The sequence below is a fragment of the Perognathus longimembris genome, chromosome 3, assembly GCF_023159225.1.
Source record: "Perognathus longimembris pacificus isolate PPM17 chromosome 3, ASM2315922v1, whole genome shotgun sequence".
NCBI classification, from domain to species: domain Eukaryota; kingdom Metazoa; phylum Chordata; class Mammalia; order Rodentia; family Heteromyidae; genus Perognathus; species Perognathus longimembris.
In genome coordinates, this window is record NC_063163.1 from 83,582,165 (window position 1) to 83,602,720 (window position 20,556).

General features: G+C 38.4%; 1 protein-coding gene and 1 long non-coding RNA gene across 3 annotated transcripts in view; both read left to right on the top strand.

Moving 5' to 3' along the window:
- Med13l (mediator complex subunit 13L) overlaps window positions 1–20,556 on the top strand; it is a 195,115-nt gene that overhangs the window by 45,892 nt on the left and 128,667 nt on the right. The gene's annotated exons all lie outside the window — the stretch shown is intronic.
- LOC125349084 lies at window positions 9,539–12,763 on the top strand. The gene is made up of 3 exons (XR_007210449.1): window positions 9,539–9,551; window positions 10,801–10,802; window positions 12,589–12,763. It is a non-coding gene; the product is annotated as an uncharacterized LOC125349084 (long non-coding RNA).

Genomic DNA, 20,556 nt, shown 5'->3' on the forward strand with positions numbered 1-20,556 from the left:
GACTTGCATTGATTAAATGGAATAGGCAGCAACATCTGTTTAGTGAAGATAGTTTAGTGTCCTAAAACTTAAAAATGTCAAATTTACAGCTTCAAAGATAATAAAATTATTTATTTTATGCCATGGAAAGTTTTTGTGGAGTTTTATGAAAGCTTCTTTTAACCTTATTTTTAGCATAATATATATATGTGTGTATATATATATATATATATATATATATATATATATATATATAGTTTTTGTCTGTTATGGTGCTTGACCTCTGGGCCTGGGCACTGTCCCTGAGCTCTTCAGCTCAAGGCTAGCTAGCATTCTACTGCTTGAGCCATACCACTACTTCCAACATAATTATTTTTACAACTAATTTTCTTATTGTATTCATTTTTCGAGGAAAAGTATCATTAGGAATATTGGAAAGTTAGTCTTAGATAAGTGACTTTTAACTTTTAAGGTCATTCATCCATTTAGGAACTGCAGAAAGCTTGTTTTACAAGGAATCCCCTATGCATGTTCACATAAAACTATACAGTGGTGGGCATCAGCTCACCTCTTGGCCATTCCCTTAAGCCTGCCAGCTCTTCTGTGATGGCCTGTGCACACTTCATATGTCCTAGAAACTGTGTGTGTGTGTGTATGTGTGTGTGTGTGTGTGTGTGTGTCTTGGATCTTGATTTGAACTCAGGGCCTGCAAATAGTCCCTGAGCTTTTTTGCTCAAGGCTATTATTCTACCATATGAACCACAGCTCCATTTTTGGCTTTTGTTTTTTAATTGGTGATAAAGAGACTCGTGGACTTTCCTGCCCCTGTTGAACTGTAGTCCTCAGATCTCAGCCTCCTGAGTTGCTAGGATTATAGGTGTGAGCCACTGATGCCTTATATCACTGGTTCTGGTCCTGGAATTCAGGGCCCGGGGTCTGTCTCTGAGCCTCTCTGTGCTCAAGGCTAGCACTCTACCACTTGAGCCACAGTACCACTTCTGGCCTTTTCATTATGTGGTACTGAGGAATTGAGCCCAGGGCTTTATGCATGCTAGACAAGCACTCTATCACTAAGCCACATTCCCAGCCCTTGTATCACTTTTGTGAAAAGTTTCTTGTTGACTTTATTAAGCAGAAATGGCTGATATTAGCTTTATAAAATCTATTAAAAACCATTTTGTTCCACTGCATAGAACAAGATGCTTTTCTTTGTAGAATGGGTCAGCCACCTCATGTAAACTGATAACAGAAGACAAAGCAGATGAGGGAAGGGAATCACCATGGTGACCAGTACTAGATCTTTGCCACTGAGAGAAGGAAGCCTACTGGATAAGATGGCCTCTTTTTTGCTTAATGGACCACACAGTAGCATCTACTTTGTAGTACCTAATCAGTGTGTCAAGCTGCATAAATATTAGTGGTTTCTGGGCACAGAAAGAGGATAGGGATTAGGGCTGCAGTAGGAGACTGCAATTTTACTCTGGCATACTAAGATGAAATGTCTTGATGTTCCCAATCATCTTATGTTCAAAGTCATTGCTGTAATTCATTGTTCTTGTTTTTCTAAAGTTTTTGTTTTCTAAAGTTCTTGTTTTTCTAAAGTCACTCAGTTTTTAGTGCTCACCAGTTTTAACAACCTCAGTATGTAAAGTGCAAGTGGTAAGAGCTATGACTAAGAGTTCTTGAGTCCCTTTTCTTTTTTGGCAGTCCTGGGGCTTGATCTCAGGGCCTGAGCACTGTCTCTGGCTTCTTTTTGCTCAAGGCTAGCACTCTACCACTTGAGCCCCAGCGCCACATCTGGCTTTTTCTATATATGTGGTGCTAAGGAATCAAACCCAGGGCTTCATGTATACGAGCCAAGCACCGTACCACTAGGCCACATTCCCAGCCTTGAGTCCCTTTTCTAAAGGAGTTCTTGGTCTAGAAGAGGTGTTGGTGGCTGAATGGTAGACACTAAGAAGTAACCATAAAACCAGAAAGTATGGCAACGGTAACTATTAAAGATAATTTGTAGTTGAAACACTGTCCCTCCTAGGGTGAGTGTCTGAGAAGAGGGACGCTCAGACTTGTAAGTGGTGAGTGTGTGGGTGGGATTTTGAGAAAACAAAAGGATTGTATTCTCTTAGGTTGGTGAAAACTCTGTAAAAGGAGGCGAAATTAGTACCTTTAAAGGAAAGTTGGATTTCATTAGGAGAATGGAAAGGAGAGGCATTCTTTAAATGGGCAAGATGACGTGTGCCATATATGGAATACTCTTAGGTAACTGTAGCATAGAATTTTTGTCAGTAGAAGACAGAAAAGGGAGGTCTGGATCATGTTGTAATATAAGATCGATATACTTCAGACCTAAGGAACAACAAAAGATGAAAAGCCTTAAGTTTATTTTCCTTGTCTAGTTTTCTGGTACTGTCTTTTAAAAACATTCAGTAAAATAATTGTTAGGTTCTTGGGAGGGAAAGTGCCACATAGCAAGCAGGTCATGATGTTTTGGTTATCTGCCAGACTAAACAAACAATATTTATGCTATTTTGTATTGTTAATGAGTTTGTGCTTTCATAGGCATTTTAAAAGTGAATGTTCTCATATGTAAAAATTTCTTATCAAAGAAACTGATTTTATTTGAACTTGTTAATACTTTTTGGCTTTCTATCAAAGAGGATGGATTTCTGGGTGGTAAATGCCAATTTGAAGTGTTATACTCCTTTGATTAAAAAGTCATAGTGTGGCTTTCTAATTTTCATGATTTTACTTAGCAGCTGGTGAGTGTAACTGCTTTTGAAGCAGTTGGAGCTTCCAGTTCTGTCCCAGAAGAACATCTTACGGATTAAAATAGAGCGTCAGTTGTGCTAAATGACTGAAGAGTGGACAAAGAGAGAAAGCAGCAGTGAGCCCAAGGCTTACTGGTACTGCAGATGAAGGGAGGAAGCATGTGCTGTGTTTCTTGCTCTGTCAGACAGGTGCTTCCTGAGCCCTGCTGCTTAACCAGGTCAGCCTTTCTATGGTCATGGGCCATTTCTGCAGTGGAATTGTGTATATGCTGCTGTATTTTTACTCAGTGGCACTCAGTATAGTTCTGTGGATTTGTGGACAGTGAGTTAGACTTAAGTAGAGTAAGTAGGCCAATTATCAGTAGCTATGCTTACACTTTGTTTCATCAGGGACACTGAACTGATGATATTCTATCCTAACAGTTATGTTTCAGACTTAAGTGGTATGTTTCTTCAGAGTATTCCTATTGATATGTCTTCCCACCAAGAGAAAACACTAATGTGAATGATTAGCTATAAATTCTTTTTTTTTTTTTTTTTTTTGCCACTCCTGGGGCTTGACCTCATTGCTTGGGGACTGTCCCTGAGCTTCTTTTGCTCAAGGCTAGCACTCTGAGCCACAGCGCCACTTCCGGCCTTTTCTGTTTATGTGGCGCTGAGGAATTGTACCCAGGGCTTTATGCATGCTAGGCAAGCACTCTACCACTAAGCCTAATTCTTGTAAATTTTTAAGCCATATTGGCAGAAAGCTAAAATAAATAGACTTTCATTAATCCCTAAACACATAAGCTTTACCAAGTATGTCACAACCAGTTCAAATCAACCCATTAGATTTTTAAGCCATACAAATGTAATTGAACCATCAAAGGGTTAAAAAATTTCATAATGCCATTGCTTTCTAAATTACTACCATCATTATTTCTTATCGGATTACTTATTTGAAATTTCGAAGGAAAAGGTAATACTTCTATGCTTTGGAAATAATCTTCTGGTGTAGCTCAGGCTGGCTTTGAACTTGGACTCTTCTTGTTGACTCTAGATAGAGTGTTGGGATTATAGGCATCTACTATGGTGCCTAGCTTGTAATACGTGTTTTTGTTGAAATAATTTATTATTAGTGGCAGTAGGTTTTTGTTTTAAAATGTTGCCTTAGTTAGCAACTTTTATTAATTCCTGGAAGTCCTGTTATTTATTTCTATGTGATACTATTCCTTTACTTTTCTACTCTAGTCACACATTTTATTACCTAGGTTTTGGGAAGAAAAATATCTTTCTGCCATATTTCCTTGGTTTTAGAGATTGAATTGTAAGATTTTTGAGTTGTGCTGAAGTCTGGCCCATTCTGGCCTTTTTATTCATTGTAGCTTAGTTATTGGCCTTTTTCTGTTTTCTTTGTGGAAATCTTATTGTGTTCTAAGGCACTAAACTGGCTGTACAAAGTTTAGCCCTCCAAGGCGTGATCACCTTCAAAAACCTTGAAAAACATAAACAAAAGGTAGGTAATAGGCATTAGGGTAGTTACACATTAGATGAGAATTTCCCTTTGCATAATGTTTCTTGTACTGTTTATCTGGATAATGTATGGTTAAACATGAGGAGCTTTGTTCTTTTCTGATAGGTTAATCTCTTTCCTTTTGCCTCTTTATTTATTCTAAATTGCTGTTAAATAGCTAGTAAGTTCATTATCTGACTACCATAATACGTTTTGCAAAATTCTTTGATTTCAATTTTGTTATCTTACAGTTTAAGTTCTTCAGTGTAAACTTCATCTCATGATGTGATTTTCAATTTTCGTTGCTTACATTTTTGCATTACTAGAGTTTGAACTCAGAACCTCATGTTAACTAGCCATTTTTTGCTTTATTTGTTTTTTCCAGTGGGTTTTGAGTTTTTGTCTTGCCCAGCCTGTACTGTGATCTTACAACATATGCATACCAAATGGCTGGGATTACTGGTATGTGCCACCATGTGAGGTCTTTAGTACTGTTAGGTGTTTGTGTTTCAGGGTGATGATTGTCTTTTTTCTCCCCCAGTGTGGCCAAGTCTTTCAAGTTTCTCTTCTGATTTGATCTGTTATGGCTGTTTAATTGGAGTTCTGTGAGTTTCAAAGCAATTTGGTTCCATCTTGATTGGAAATCCTGACATCTTTTAAATTATAAGTAAATTAAAAGAATGATTTCCAGTTTATTATATTTTTGGCCATATCTTATAGCAAACACCTTTAATTTTATAAAAAATAATGTTATGAATCTTTATATATACTGTAAGACATGCAAAAATTTCTCCTTATGCAGTTTAGCCAAAACTTATTTAGCTTTGTGGGTTTGTGGGCTTTCTAATTTTAAAGTAACTGAGTGTGTGTGTGTGTGTGCGTGTGTGTGTCTGTGTGTGTGTGTTGGTCCTGGGGCTTCTTGAACTGGGTGTGTCTCACTTTTTTACACAAGGCTAGCACTCTACTACTTGTCACACTTCTACTTTCTGGTATTTTGATGGTTAATTGGAGGTGATTGTTTCACAGACTTTCCTGCCTGGCTAGCGTCAAACCACAACACTCAGATCTCAGACTCCTGAGTAGTCAGAATTACAGGCATATGGCAGCCCATGACTGGCTAAAGTAGCTTTTGAACATGATAATGTGAGTGTGATCTATGGATTGAGATTCTACAGGCATTTCATCCTTGTAATGATTAGGAAATGCCCTGTCTGTACAAAGCAGAATATGGGTACTGACAGTTTTTTTTTTTTTTTTCTCTTCCTGTCTACTTGTTTCCCTATCTGATCGTGTGTCATTCACATTGTTTTCTTTCTTTCTTTCTCTCTCTCTCTCTTTTTTTACCAGTCCTGGGCCTTGGACTCAGGGCCTGAGCACTGTCCCTGGCTTCTTTTTGTTTAAGGCTAGCACTCTGCCACTTGAGCCACAGCACCACTTCTGGCCGTTTTCCATATATGTGGTACTGGGGAATTGAACCCAGGGCTTCATGTAAATGAGGCAGGCTCTCTTGCCACTAGGCCATATTCCCAGCCCACACATTGTTTTCTTTATAAAACAGAGATAGAAAAGATTCTGATTTAGTTTTCTCACTTAGTTAGGTTTTGGTTATAAGTTAACCGAATACCTAGTCTTTTTAAAGTCTAAAAAGGTAATTGGAGATTTGTTATGAAATGGAACTGTGTTAATGTCTACCTGATAATTACTTCAAGTGATTATCTTAAGCTTTGAGTGGCTTCTCAGTGAGTTACTATTGAAGATTTTCCCCAAAACTTGTCAAATATTGTTTACTTGTGAATTGTGTTTCTTCTGTGGACTGTTGGCAGGCAGTTCCTCATTTTCACTCCCACTATTCATTGCTGGCTTCCTTGTCCCCAGGAGTGGGTTTGTGGCTCTCATTTCCTTCCTTGGGTTGCTACCATGATTAGGATTAGCAATTTTCCCCTGTGCCTGAAGGTGAGTATTTGAGGTTGTGAAAACTAGTTCTCCCCTCCCACCCCCATACCTCACAGTCCATCTTTATCTTCATATATTTGATAGTAATTTAAAGTACTTGGACGTTTTCTGTGGTAGAAACACTGAAAAATAGGTGGCTCACATTTTAAGTTACTTCTAAAGTTCTTTGAGTAGACTGATTTTTAGTATTTATACTTAGGTTTAAGGTTAAGATTTTTGTTTCTGAGACAACATAATATATATTTTTGCTGCATTGAAAAGTCTTTTAAAATAAACTTAAGATGTTTATTTTATCATAAGGTATAGAAATAAATTCATTTTGCATGTTCTTTAAATGGTTCTTGGCTTTGTCCTGGAAATGGAAGTGTTGAACTCTCCACTTTTGGGGTTTAATACTTGGAAGTGTACTTGTGCCTCACATGTCTGACAGAATGTAAGGCAATTACATTTGTTTTTAAAGCAAATACATCAGGCAGACATAGATATATAAAATAGTTAAAATTTCTCCAGTATGTTAACAGTTTTTTTTTTTTTTTTTTTTTTTTTTTGCCAGTCCTGGGGCTTGAACTCAGGGCCTAAGCACTGTCCCTGGCTTCTTTTTGCTCAAGGCTAGCACTCGGCCACTTGAGCCACAGTGCCACTTCTGGCCATTTTCTATAATATGTGGTGTTGAGAAATCGAACCCAGGGCTTCACGTACACGAGGCACGCACTCTTGCCACTAGGCCATATTCCCAGCCCTGTTAACAGTTCTTAATTTTGGCTGACTTGATACTTTTGCTCTGCTATTTGGTAAGAGAGTGCCTGTTAGCAAAAGGAACTGTGGAGGAAGGGCACCAGCTAGAAAGACAATTGCTCCTACCCTTATAGCCCTTTAAGTTTAGGAGGTAGAGATAATACAGATTATGATTCAGGGCTAACATGAGCAGAAGGCTAGTGATACATCTTTACCAACAAGCCAGGCATGCTTGTGACATGAACCTGTCACAGATACGTGAGAGTCATAAGTGGGAAGATTGCAGTCCAGGACTGGCAAAAAGTGAGACTTTATTTGAAAAATAGCCACCACAAGGAAGGATGAGGGGGCATGGCTCAAGTGGTAGGGTGCCTGCCTAGTGAGCCCTACTACTTCCAAAAAATGAAGTAAATAAAAATCCTAAGTAGGGACTGGGAATATGGCTTAGTGGTAGAGTGCTTGCCTTGCATTCATGAAGCCCTGGGTTGGATTCCTCAGCACCACATGAACAGTACTGAGGAATCAAACCCAGGGCTTCATGCATGCTAATCTCCAGTTACCTTTTTTAGCCTTTAAAAAGACTAGGTATTTGGTTAACTTATAACCGAAACCTAAGTGAGAAGACTAAATCAGAATCTTTTCTGTCTCTGTTTTATAAAGAGAACAATGTGAAGTGGTGCTGTGGCTCAAGTGGTAGTGTGCCAGCCTTGACTGAAAACAAGCCAGGGACAGTGCTCAGGCCCTGAGTCCAAGCCCTAGGGGTCCCCCCTCCCCCAAATCCTAAGTAGTCAGCTACTTTATAGTCGAGCATGTGCTTTTGGATGTTTATCCTAGAAAAATTAAAATGTATATTCACACAAAATAACTGTCATAGCAGTTATTTGTAAGTAGTCTGAATGTCCTTCAGCAGGCAAAAGGTCACTGCACATTGGTACCAATAAATTTAGGTTTATTCCCTGGGTAAGTCTCCAGGGAATTATCCCAAAGTTTGCATACTATATGGACCTATTCTATAATTTTTTTTCTATAACATTTTTTTTTTTTTGGCCAGTCCTGGGCCTTGGACTCAGGGCCTGAGCACTGTCCCTGGCTTCTTCCTGCTCAAGGCTAGCACTCTGCCACTTGAGCCACAGCGCCGCTTCTGGCCATTTTCTGTATATGTGGTGCTGGGGAATCGAACCTAGGGCCTCATGTATCCGAGGCAGGCACTCTTGCCACTAGGCTATATCCCCAGCCCCTTCTATAACATTTTTAAGACAAAGCCACAGATATATTGAAGAGACCAGTGGTTGTTGGTGTGAGGAGTGGTGGAATGAAGGGAAATCGCTGCAGTTTAAGAAGGGGAACAGGAGAGATCTTTGTAGTGATGTAGTGATTTTGACAGTCCTGTGATAGTGATACTTTTGCAAGCAGTTAGCAATTGAGGAGCTGAGTAATGAGTATATGGATCGTTCAGTATGATTTTGTGCAAATGTACATGAATCAATGATTAAGAATAAATATTAATAGAAATGAATTTCTTTTCACGGTAGGGCTTATTTTCTTTTGTACTTGGCTTCATGGTATCAGTACATTTTGCTGACTACAAAACTTGAACCAAGGGCAAGCTGTTTTTGTGATTGTTGAAATTTGAGGGTCTTTGAGAAATGGATTCTTGAAGCATAGATTTTTTAAATTTTGTCCATGTTTTATCTTATTATTATTTATTTCTATTTTTTATTTTTTGCCAGTCCTGGGGCTTGAACTCACTCAGGGCCTGGGCACTGTCCCTGAGTTTCTTTTGCTCAAGGCCAGCACTCTACCACTTGACCCACAGTGTCACTTCCTACTTTTTCTGTTTATGTGGTACTGAGGAATCAAATCCAGGGCTTCATGCATGCTAAGCAAGCACACTACCACTGAGCCACATTCCCAGCCCCATTTTATCTTTTTTTTTTTTTTTTGCCAGTCCTGGGCCTTGGACTCAGGGCTTGAGTACTGTCCCTGGCTTCTTTTTGCTTAAGGCTAGCACTCTGCCACTTGAGCCACAGCACCACTTCTGGCCATTTTTCTATATATGTGGTGCTGGGGTATCGAACCCAGGGCTTCATGTATACGAGGGCAAGCACTCTTGCCACTAGGCCATATTCCCAGCCCACCATTTTATCTTATTATTATTATTTTTTTGTCAGTTGTGGAGCTTGAACTCAGGGCCTGGATACTGTCTCTGAGATTTTTGCTCAGAGCTAGTGCTCTGGCTTTTCTGAGTAATTTATTGAAGATAAGAGTCTCAAGGACTTTTCTGTCCAGGCTGGCTTCAAACTTCCTCAGATCTCAGCCTCATGAGTAGCTAGGATAACAGGCATGAACCACTGACACCCAGCATGTTTTAAAAAAAAAAATTATCATATTTTTAAAAGAAAAGCTCTTAGTATGAAGTCCAAGGTAGCCTTGAAAAAGGAAATCATCTTCAGCTGTGGAGAACTGAAATGATAAGCATGTACCACCATACCAGGCCTCCTATTCTATTTTCATTTATTATTTTACATTTTTGGTGGTACTGAGGTTTTAAGTCTTGTTCACCTTGTGAACACCTTATGCTTGCTAAGCAGGAACTTTACCACTTAACTTGAATCACTCAATCAGTACCTTTATGCATTGGTTATTTTCAAGATAGGTGATTGCTTTATGCCTGGACCAGCCTGGTCTTTGATCTTCCCATTTGTGCTTCCATTGTTAGCTGGCATGGCAGGCAAGCACCACTGAGCTCAGCCATTGGCATAGATAAAATTTCATGAACTTCTGTGCCTTCACTGGCCTTGAAACTCCCATCTTCCTGTCTCTGTTTTCCATGTACTTAGTTAGGAATACCAGCTTGAATCACAGTGCCCAACCTCCTATTACCTTTAAAAAAGAAACATGAATTTTTAGCTATCTTCTAAACTATTCAAAAACAAAACAGAACCAAAATACAAAAACTATTCCTTTAGAAATGGCAAATGTGTGTTTTTGGCCAAAATCTAATTTCTTCATGTTTCAGATTTCTTTTTAGGACTAATAATAGCAGCTGTGATGTGACAGTTATTTTATAATTTGTTAATTATGTTATGTAAAATATCATACTGGTTAGAAGCGGGTGATATTGCACAGATTGTAGCCCTGAAAAACCATGAATAAATCCAATGAACGAATGAGAAAAATGATACTATTGCTGGCACTCTGAAATTCTGCAGAGACTTACATTGTAGCTCAAAATCAGCCCTATCTTCTTGCTGTGTTCAAGAGGCTTTTCATTGATTTCTGTTGAGAGGAAAGCCCTTTTTAACTTAAAAAAAGAAAAAGAAAAAAGGCAGTTCTCTGCAGGTCCCATGGATTATAAAGATCTTTTAGCAGGGAGTTGCTCTTTCCCTGGAAAATTGGCTGTTAAAATCAGAGGGAACTCATAAGAGTTGGCATGGGGTTTGATTAAATGGACCAGTTGGATCAGCATAGATTCCAGATTTAATGGGGCAGATATTCACCCCTCTATTCCGTATGATTAGCATAGTCCTTCTTTTCTGTATGACAGAAATAATAATTTTAGGATATATTGTTTTACATTATAAGATAAAAGCATGTTAGAGATAGTCTGATAAATTGAAAAATTTGGGAAGACTTAAAAGCATATGAGTAAAATTTAACTTAGATAAAACAATTGGTGTCTACATTGTGGAATAGTTTATAGTTCAGAGATAGAACTAACGAGCAATGGCAGTGATAGCAACTAACTTGGAAAGTTATTTATGTGCAGGTCTTGTTTTTGCACTTGTCATGTACTATCCATCCATGTTTCATTGTGACTCTGAGAGAGGGCCTCTGCTGTAATTTCCTGCTCATAGATAAGGAAAGCAAAAGATGTTTAAGTGACAGAGGAGGTGCCTTTGTTCTTGGCCACTGCTTTATACTGACTTCCATAGAAAAGTGAGATTACATGTGTTAGTTAGATAATAATAAGGGGAATTGGAGTTGTTCAGGTGCTTTGAGGAGAACAAGAAATGAGAATGAGGGTGTGTGGGATGGTGACAGCCACCTAAGCACAATGCTCTGGGCATCAATAAATAGGAGTTACAGCCAAAAAATCTACCCCAAGTTTAAAGATTTCTTTTTTTTTCCCTTATTTGCAGTTCTAGAATCTAGCCACCCCTCATTGTGTTAAGAAGAGTTAATATTCCAATGAGTTGAACAGAGGAGATTGGCTTTATAGGAAGAAAAGGGCCCCAGGAAGCTGAAACAGAAGGATTGATTGGGTACATGATTAAAACAAGCTTCTTTAGCATGGCTTCTCTGGTAGACCAGAAAAGTTGACAAGTTTCTGTAAATATCTTGATTTTCTTTTTCTTTTTAAAAATTGTCCATTCTCAGAGTTCATTTTGACTATGTGACATGTAGTGTGAATGGCTGTTCTGATTCTGTCTGGTCTGTGGAGGCTAATGGGAAGCAACAGCTCCTGCAAGTTTCATTCAACACAGGCTGCCTATAGCACAGCAGAAGGCAGCCGTTGGGAGCTGAAAATTTGGGAGAGTCACAGGTACTCAAATAGGGGAGGAGGAAAAATAATTTAGATATTCAAAATGTTTCCTGAGATATAATTATTGCTTATACTATAGTGTGTTACAGAAAAAAAATGCAATGTTGCTGCTTGAGGAAAATAGGAAAGGATTGTGGAGAAGCTGGGATTTGAAAGAAGGGTATGATGAGATGCTGTTTCAAGGAGGGCTAGTATGAGTAAGGTGTGCAAAAGAAGAAATATATGATGTAACTAACAATTGGATACTTTTGTAATAAGCCTACTGGCCAAGAGTAATAGGAAGTAAATAAGATAGGAGGGGAGCAGATATTATTTTGTGTGTGTGATTGTCTTTGTGTCTGTGTGTGTCTGTGTCCATGTCCGTGTCTGTGTGCCCATTTGTCCATGTGCCCCTGTGTGTGTGCCTGGTGTCTGGGGTTTGAATTCAGGGTTTGGGCATTGTCACTGAGCTTTTTAGTTCAAGGCTGGAGCTCTACCATTTGAGCCACAGCTCCCCTTCTGGCTTCTTGGTGGTAAACTGGAGATGAGCCTCATGGACTTTCCTGCCTAGGCTGGCTTTGAACCTCGATCCTTAGATCTCAGCCTTCTGACTAGTTTAGGATTACAAGCATGAGCTCCTGGCGCCTATGATATTGAATCTTTTTAAAAGTCATTCATTAGGAAGTGGTGCTGTGCTCAAGTGGTAGAGCATTTAGCCTTGAGCACAAAGAGGCTCAGGGACAGTGCCCAGGCCCTGAGTTGAAGCCCCACAACTGACCAAAGGAAAAAAAGAGGTAGTTCTTAAAGTCATTAATTAGAGGAAAGCAGTTATAGAGACTTGACTATGAAGTGTGTATGTGTTAGGGGAACGTAAGTCCAAGTGGATCTTGATTATTTGAACCAGAGTAGAATTAAGTTTCAAAACAAACAGTAGTAACAACAAAATAAGTGAATAAGAAGTGAAATTTATTGTATGTTCATAAGGTTAATTTATCAAAAAATAAATAAGAAAGCTGATAGAGGAAGCCAGCATCTAGGGTGGAATCAAGTTTCTGAAAGAGAACCTTTAGTTTACATATCTAATTAATTGGGCAAAATTTGGTATGACTAAATGAAGAACTGAATTGAAGCTTTAGAAAACAAGTGAACTTAGAAACATTGTGCCCAGATCAGGATTGTTAATATAGATATCTTCATCTGAGATATCTTGAGATATCTCATAGTTTATTTTAAAAGGCTTAAGGACTTAGGGGGAGAAAAAAGCCAGCCATTTCAGAGGTAAGATGGGACTAAAAGTGAGGATCATATCATATGGGATTACCGGCAGGTAAACTTCTGGCACCTTATTTTAAATTCCACATTTCAGCTATTAGAAAGGTAAAAGTAGGTATGACAATCTAGTTATTAAAAAAGTGAAAATTGGTACACCTTACTAATTGTAGTCTGAACATAATTATGCTGATATAATGTACTTACTGTGATTAAATTAGTAGTTTAAAACATTTTGGGTTTAATTTCCAGTGTTGAAGTTTTTTTCCTTCTGGTACTGAAGATTGAACCCAGAGTCTCACATGCTAGCCAAGTGTTCTGTCACTGAGCTACAATCCCAAGCCCTACTGTGGTAAATATTGGTAAATATAACCCTTATGAATGAACAAACCCTTTGGAAACCTCTAGAATTTTTTAAGTTTGTAAAGGGATTCAGAAGCCAAAAGGTTTAAAGTCTCTGCTTTAGATTAGAACCTTCAGCTTTGATGTTCTGTAAATTTTCCCAGGTTTGGTAGAGCTCTGAATGTCCCAACCATTTATCATATCAAGAAGCTTAATAGTGCTTATTGTTAATAATTTTATAGTAATCAGAGTACTCATTACTCACCAGCATCTTTCTCATGGTGTCTTAGTAGATAGGAGACTAAGCTAGGAGTCAGAAACTTAATTCAGAAACAGGAGAAGGGGAATGTATTTCTGGGTTGTTTTGCTCAAGTTATAAGAAAGCTTAATAGTGTGTTCCAAAGGAAGTATCTCTCTACTATCAGTTTTTCTGGTGTTTGTGGTGATGGCTATTTTTAATGCCTTGAACAAATTCTTTTTTTTATTTCTTCTGAAGATATCATCCAGATCCCACTATGTTAGAGTTGATTCAATTTTGTATCTGTTGTAGGTAATATTTTTCCTTTAGTGATGTTTTTCTACTTGTCTGTACTAGACATCTTAGTCCTTTTACACTTTGAAGACTCCTTTAAATTTGTCTTTGTTTATGGCTTTCATTTCATAGTGATTTGGTTATTTGGTTGAGAGCTTTTCCTTTTGGATCATGTTTTGGTTGTTTCGCTGGTAATATTCGAGTGCTGTATTACATGTTTATATTTGTTTGTTTCCTTCCTTATACAGCCAGTGATAATTATTTAAAAGATATTGAAATTATTTAGAAGAGAAATTTTATTTTGTATTTAACTAAGAAAAGTTTATAATATAGGAAAATTTCCAAGAAGTAACCTAGCGGGATGACACCATTGCATTCATGTGAGACACATAAACACACACACACAGAGTTGGATGCTGGATTCTGTATGCTTATATATAGATCCACCCATATTTAAGAGAGCAACACTTTCCCACCCTCCTTTCTTTCTTTCTTTTTCTTTTTTTGGCCAGTTCTGGGCCATGAACTCAGGGCCTGAGCACTGCCCCTGGCTTCTTTTTGCTCAAGGCTAGCACTCTGCCACTTGAGCCACAGTGCCACTTCTGGCCGTTTTCTATATAAATGGTGCTGAGGAATCGAACCCAAGGCTTCATGTATGTATGAGGCATGCACTGCTGCCACTAGGCCATATTCCCAGCTCCCCTACCCTCCTTTCTGATTGGAGCCTGGGAGTAAGTGGGCAAGGAGCCTAGTAACTTCATATCATAAATATTTGTGCCATTTGTTAGTGCAGTTAGGAAAACATTAAATGTGAAGAGGCCATTCTGGTAGTTAAAGAGCTGTGTTGCTTCTATTTAGTTTTTTACTTGTTCTCATTGTTAATCTAATTGTTGTGACATTTAGGGGTATTTATTTATTTTGCCAGTAATAGGGGTTGAACTCAGGGCTTGGTTGCTGTCACTTAGACATTTCTACTCAAGGCTAGTGCTCTGCCACAACTTAGCCACAGCTTTACTTCCAGTTTTTTGATGGTTAAAGACAGAACAGTCTCATGGACCTTCCTGCCTGGGCGGGCTTTGAGCTAGAATTCTCCTATTTTAGCCTCATCAATAACTAGAATTATAGGCATGAGCCATCAGTGCCCAGAAGGATTTTATGTTTACAAGTAAAAGTTTCTTTGCTGTGAGCCTTTAGTAGTACATTCATATATATAGTTCGTTGGTACTTCTGACATGAGAGAGCACAGATTAGGTTGGCTCAGCGAACAGTGCTGACAGACTAGGTACATGCAGCACAGATGATCTATGAAAATAATGTTTATGAAAGTTGCATGTAGTGGGTAGATCATTATAAGCTGCTAAATTATTATGAATTGTGAGTTTTTGAAATTGTTGTTATTTTTTTGGTTAGTCCTGGGCTTGAACTAACTCTGGTTCTGGGTGCTGTCTCTGAGCTCCTTTTGCTCAAGGCTAGTGCTCTACCACTTGAGCCACAGCACTACTTCCAGCCTTTTTCTGTGATTAATTGGAAGAGACAAGAGTTTCACGGACTTAACTGCCCAGGCTGGCTTTGAACCAAGATCCTCAGATCTCAATCTTCTGAGTAGGATTACAGGTGTGAGCCACTAGTGTCCGGTGAAATTAATGTATTTTATGTTGAATAATTCAAATGTGATGAAAAGTGCTAGCTAGAAAATGTTATTCCTTTGAATAATCATCACTGAATAAACTTGTTGATTCATATAGATTTTTATAAAATACAGTCCATCAGTTTGAGCCATGAAAGGCATTATTATAGCCTAATGATCAATACATGTCAAAAGGAAATGTTTAAGTGAAGCAAAAATGAAAAAGAAAAGTCAAGAAAATAAAACCAAAAACACATTGTGCCAGCTGGCACATTGTGCCAGTACAATCTTTTTCAGAGTACCTAAGTTAAATGGTTATCATTTGATAATCTCATCCTAATGGGATACACATAGTATGTTGAATTGATCTCTTGATACTGCAAAGTGATCTACACAAAGCAAGTACTTTCAAGGGATGGCTTTTGAAGAACAAGGTTTCTTTTTACATGTAAATATTACAGGGAAAATTAAGCCTCCAAGTCTGTAGGCCCATATAACTCTAAAATGAAAATGAATGCTATGCAAAATCTCCTGGCTTGTTGGTTCTGGTGTTTTTATAAGAAAGTAGTATATATTTGCTGAATAGGCTGCATCTAATCTTATCACTCCTCATTTTTTTTTAGCCAGCAGTTGTTTAACCTGCCTTTATTTGAAGGATCCTTTTCATGTGTAAAAGTGTGATGTTAATCTTTTCTTGCCAACAATACCATACACTAGTATCTTTTTTATTCTAACAATAAATTAAAACATATTTTCCTCTATAAGCCATTTATTCCTTTCAAGGAGTTTCTTCAATGTCTGAACTTTCTTTTAAATTCGTTTTTTTTAATCTTTCTAAGCCTATCTTTAATCTTTTGACTCTGCAAGTCACAGTCTGTTTTTTAAAGATTTAAGTCTAGAGTACTCTATTATTTCTGTGATATAAATTCATTGGGTCATGTTGTAGGATTTTATCTTCATGCTTGAAGTCACAGGATGAAATATTTGATCCCCAAGAGTTCTTTTTACACATTTCTAATTCAGTGAAAACAAGGGAATTTTGTAGCGTTGGCCCTGTAAACTTAAAGTAGTAGGTTTTTCTTTTCTTTCTTTTTGCCAGTCTTGGGGCTTGGACTCAGGGCCTGAGCACTGCCCCTGGCTTCTTTTTACTCAAGGCTAGCATTCTACCACTTGAGCCACAGCACCACTTCTGGACTTTTCTGTATATGTGGTGCCAAGGAATCGAGCCCAGGGTTTCATGTATGCAAGGCAAGTACTCCACCATTAGGCTGTATTCCCAGCCCTGTAGTAGGTTTTTCTACAGATGATATGTACTAATTTTGATAAGCCTCTACTTACATATTCACTCAAATATTTACCAAGTGTCTTGTTTTGATAGTCTGAGAAACTGGGGAATATAATTGTGGATGAAATAAACATGGTCTGTGCAATATTCATATTTGTATTTTTGTCAGGGTGAGGAGCAGGTACTAAAGTCACACCACACACTGTCTGTCTCAACTGAATACGGTTGCAACCACATACACTTGCATGCTAGGGACTTCCATGCCAGAGTCAAATTGAGATTTGAAAATTAAAATAGATATATAGACTTGAAGTAGATGGGAAGAGGAATGACAGTTTCAATGGCAGAAAGCAGCCCGTTGGCATGGGCAGGAGGCATAACATGTTCAGGAGTGAAAACAGCAGTGTAGCTTATTGGTCAGAGTGTTTGTGAGTGTGGTAATAGGTGAACTTGGTCTGTGGGTAGTAGGCATAGTAAAGAACAAAAAAGATTCATGTTACATATTTTAAGCAAGAATTGGGGTGAGAAAGTACAGAGGTGAGTAAATTGTGGATGCTGAGGTGGGAATGGTGTGACTGGCGCAGTTTGGACAGAAGTTAAATGTGGCTCAGTGTGGGCATAGGCATTCTGGTCAGAAAGTTCTAGTACTCTAAGGAAATTATGGTTCTCCAAGTCATTGCTTTAATTCTTTTCTCTGTACAGATCCGTGTGTGTGTGTGTGTGTGTGTGTGTGTGTGTGTGTGTGTGTGGTGTCTATGTGTTTTCTTGAAGACAGTTTATTGTAGCATCTTTTGAAAGATTCTTTCAAAAGTGTACAGCAACAGTGTGAACAACTGCTGGGTATCTCTAACACTGATTCAAAATCCAGAAGCAGATATTTGAAGATTAATGTTATTTTTTCCTGGCAGTACTAAGGTGGGAACTCAGATCATTGGGCAGGCTCTCTACCCCTGGAACAATCACGATTCCCTTTCTTTTGCTTTATTTGGATAGGGTCTCCCTCCTCCTCCCCACTAGTGAGGGATGTCCTCAGACTGTAATCATACTGCCTATACCTCCCAGATAGCTGACTTTTGCAGCCTTGAGGATTATAGGTGTGTACCACCATGCCTGGTTTATGGGCTGTGGTGAGTTATTGCTAACTTGTGTGTCTGCACTGGCACAAAACCAGTGATCTTTCTGATCTTCCCAAGTAGCTGGGATTACAGATCACAGTCCCTGTACCTCACCCTTAATATTCTTAATCATTGATTTTAATGTGCTCTTGCAAGACTTATTTAAAGATATGAATATAGATTGGTCTTTAGTTGATTTTTCCAGGTACACTTTTTGCTAGCTATTTCTATTCTACTTCCCTTTTCTGACATGAACAAATGACTAAAAAGTAAACATAAATTAAAATAGCTATTAAGAGTCCTTGATCTGTATATTAGCTATAGCCTGTATTTTAGGTATTTAAAATTGATTTTGTACCTAGGCTTTAGATTCTGCTTAATTATAACTAGCGAAAGTCTCACAAATACATATGTTCTGATTGTTAAAATAATATTAGTCAAAATCATTTATCAACAATCTGTGGTCCCAGGGTGTACTTACTTGTCAGTACATCTGTACTGAAGCTACTTGGGCTAGTGCCCTCCTCTTTGGCAAATATGACTGAATGTGGAGACAGTGGTGGAAGCCTTCCTCTTTGTTATTTTCCTGGTCCTAGGGCTTGAACTCCTGGGTGCTGACCCTGAGTTTTTTTTTTTTTGTTAGAGGCTAGTGCTCTATGATTTAGGGCCTAGTGCCACTTCCAGCTTTTTTGGTAGTTAATTGGAGGTAAAAATCTCATGAACTTTTCTACCCAGACTGGCTTTGAGCCTTGATCCTTAGAGCTCAGCCTCCTGATTATAGGATTATAGGCATACAGCAAGTTTTTGTTTTTAAATGTAGCAGCTCATGCAACATCAGTCAGAGCAGCTCTTGTAGGTATAGCATTTTCTGTTTTGGTTCAGTAAATAAGGGTTTCTTTTCTAACATTTTGTTGCTCTGTTCCTAACTTTCCTTTTTGTTGTTGACTTTTTTTCTTTCCCACATGTAATGTTTGGGTTGAGCAAAATTGTTGATAGACAAATGGGGTCATTCTAAGAGTGAATGATCTGAGATTGCTAAATGTTTTTATGTCTGTCTTAGTAATAAAAGTGAAACTGTGGAAGGAAACAAAGTCACTTTTCTGTCTTATCTATTCCCTCCTTCTCTCCCTTCCCTCCCTTCCTCTATCCCTCCCTCCCTTCCTCCATATTTGTCTATCTGTCGTCTGAATAATTGTGTTTTGCATTAAAAAGGTATTGATTCCATAAGACTTTAATGGCCAGTTGAACTTGAACATTTATCCATTACAATGTTAAGGAGACTGTTAAAGAGAAACAAAAATCACCTGGTCCAGATGTATAGTTTATAAGAAATCATACATGAAAATTAATTAAATTAGGGCAGAGGGTGACAGAAGTAAGCATGTAAAATCCTAAGCACCTAGGCTGGGGATGGAAATTATGTTACTTATGTAATAGAGTTATTTGGAAATTTTAGATCTAATAAATACTCGGTTCTTGTTGTTGTTGTTGTTATTATTATTATTATTGCCAGTCCTGGGGATTGAACTCAGGGCCTGAGCACTGTCCCTGGCTTCTTTTTGCGCAAGGCTAGCACTCTACCACTTGAGCCACAGAGCAACTTCTGGCTTTTTCCCCCCTCTATATGTGGTGCTGAGGAATCGAACCCAGGACTTCATGTATATGAAGCACTCTACCACTAGTCCATAATCCCAGCCCCTCAATTATTTTTAACGCAGTCATAAGTAATTTCTAGGTCAAGTTGAAGATTCTGATAACTGAAAATTTTAACTATCTTTGGACTTGAAAGCTAGCATAAAATGGCCCTTACCCTCAATAGGAAATTCAAGGTCAGAGTTTATATAAATTTAACCATGCCCCTGCCCATATTAACCCTCATGTATTAATTCACACCCATGTCCACATCCCATAACCACTTTTACTCTTTTGTCAGACAACATTATAACACATTTACTTGTAGAACAAAGTGGCTTTTATTCTTGACTCATCATTGGAGTAGGTTCCATTCTACAGTATGGAATGAGAGCTTTGTAAGGTAGGAATGAGGACACTGAACAACAGAGAACAAAGCAGAGAACTGGAGGTTGGTTAACACCAGGTTCCTTTAGGATTTTTTATGGGGGGGGAGGGGCAGGAAGGGTGGTGCTGAACTAGAGAGATTGCTTTTTACTCTCTGACTCCTGCAGATTGGAATCTCCTGAAAAACTGGTCTGTTCCGGAATCTGCTTCCTTAGTTTTTTTAGTTTTGATTACATGGCATTTAGCATGAGTGACTCATTTTGATTAACAGTGGAAAGGTTAGTTTTTCTTTTCCTATGGGACATTGACATGGACATAACCATTTTCAGTTATGCTAACACTAGATGCAAAGGAGTAGGTTACAATATGGTGGTATAGGAAAGGGAAGAGGGACTACATTGTGTGTGTGTGTGTGTGTGTGTGTGTGTGTGTGTGTGTGTGCTTGTGTGAGTTTAGATGTAATTTTTGTCTGGTAAGTATTCCTGGGCCTCCAGTTTGAATAGACTGTCTCCTTTTTTTGGTCAGTCATGAAGCGTGAACTCAAGGTCTGGGTGGCTGTCACTGAGCTGCTTTGCTCAAGGCTAGCACTCTACCATTTCGTCTCCTATTGTTTTAGTCCTGCTTTCTGCTTAATCCCAAATTACCTTTGCTTGCTCCTGTTGTAGTTCTTTGGATCTGTCCCCCAATAGCTTGTAAGTTCTCTTTCTGAGGGAGGATTTTTGTCTTATTCATTCTCAGTGCTCAGGCTCTTGAACCTAGTATACACTTAGGAAATACTTGTTGAATATCATTGCTTTACTTAGTTTCCAAGAGGGTATTTTTGGAATCAGCAATGTGGGTATATTTATGTTAATTTAATAACAGTATGAAGAGTTTTGGGGGTTAGTACTGGGAGTTTCTTTAGAAGTGTGATAG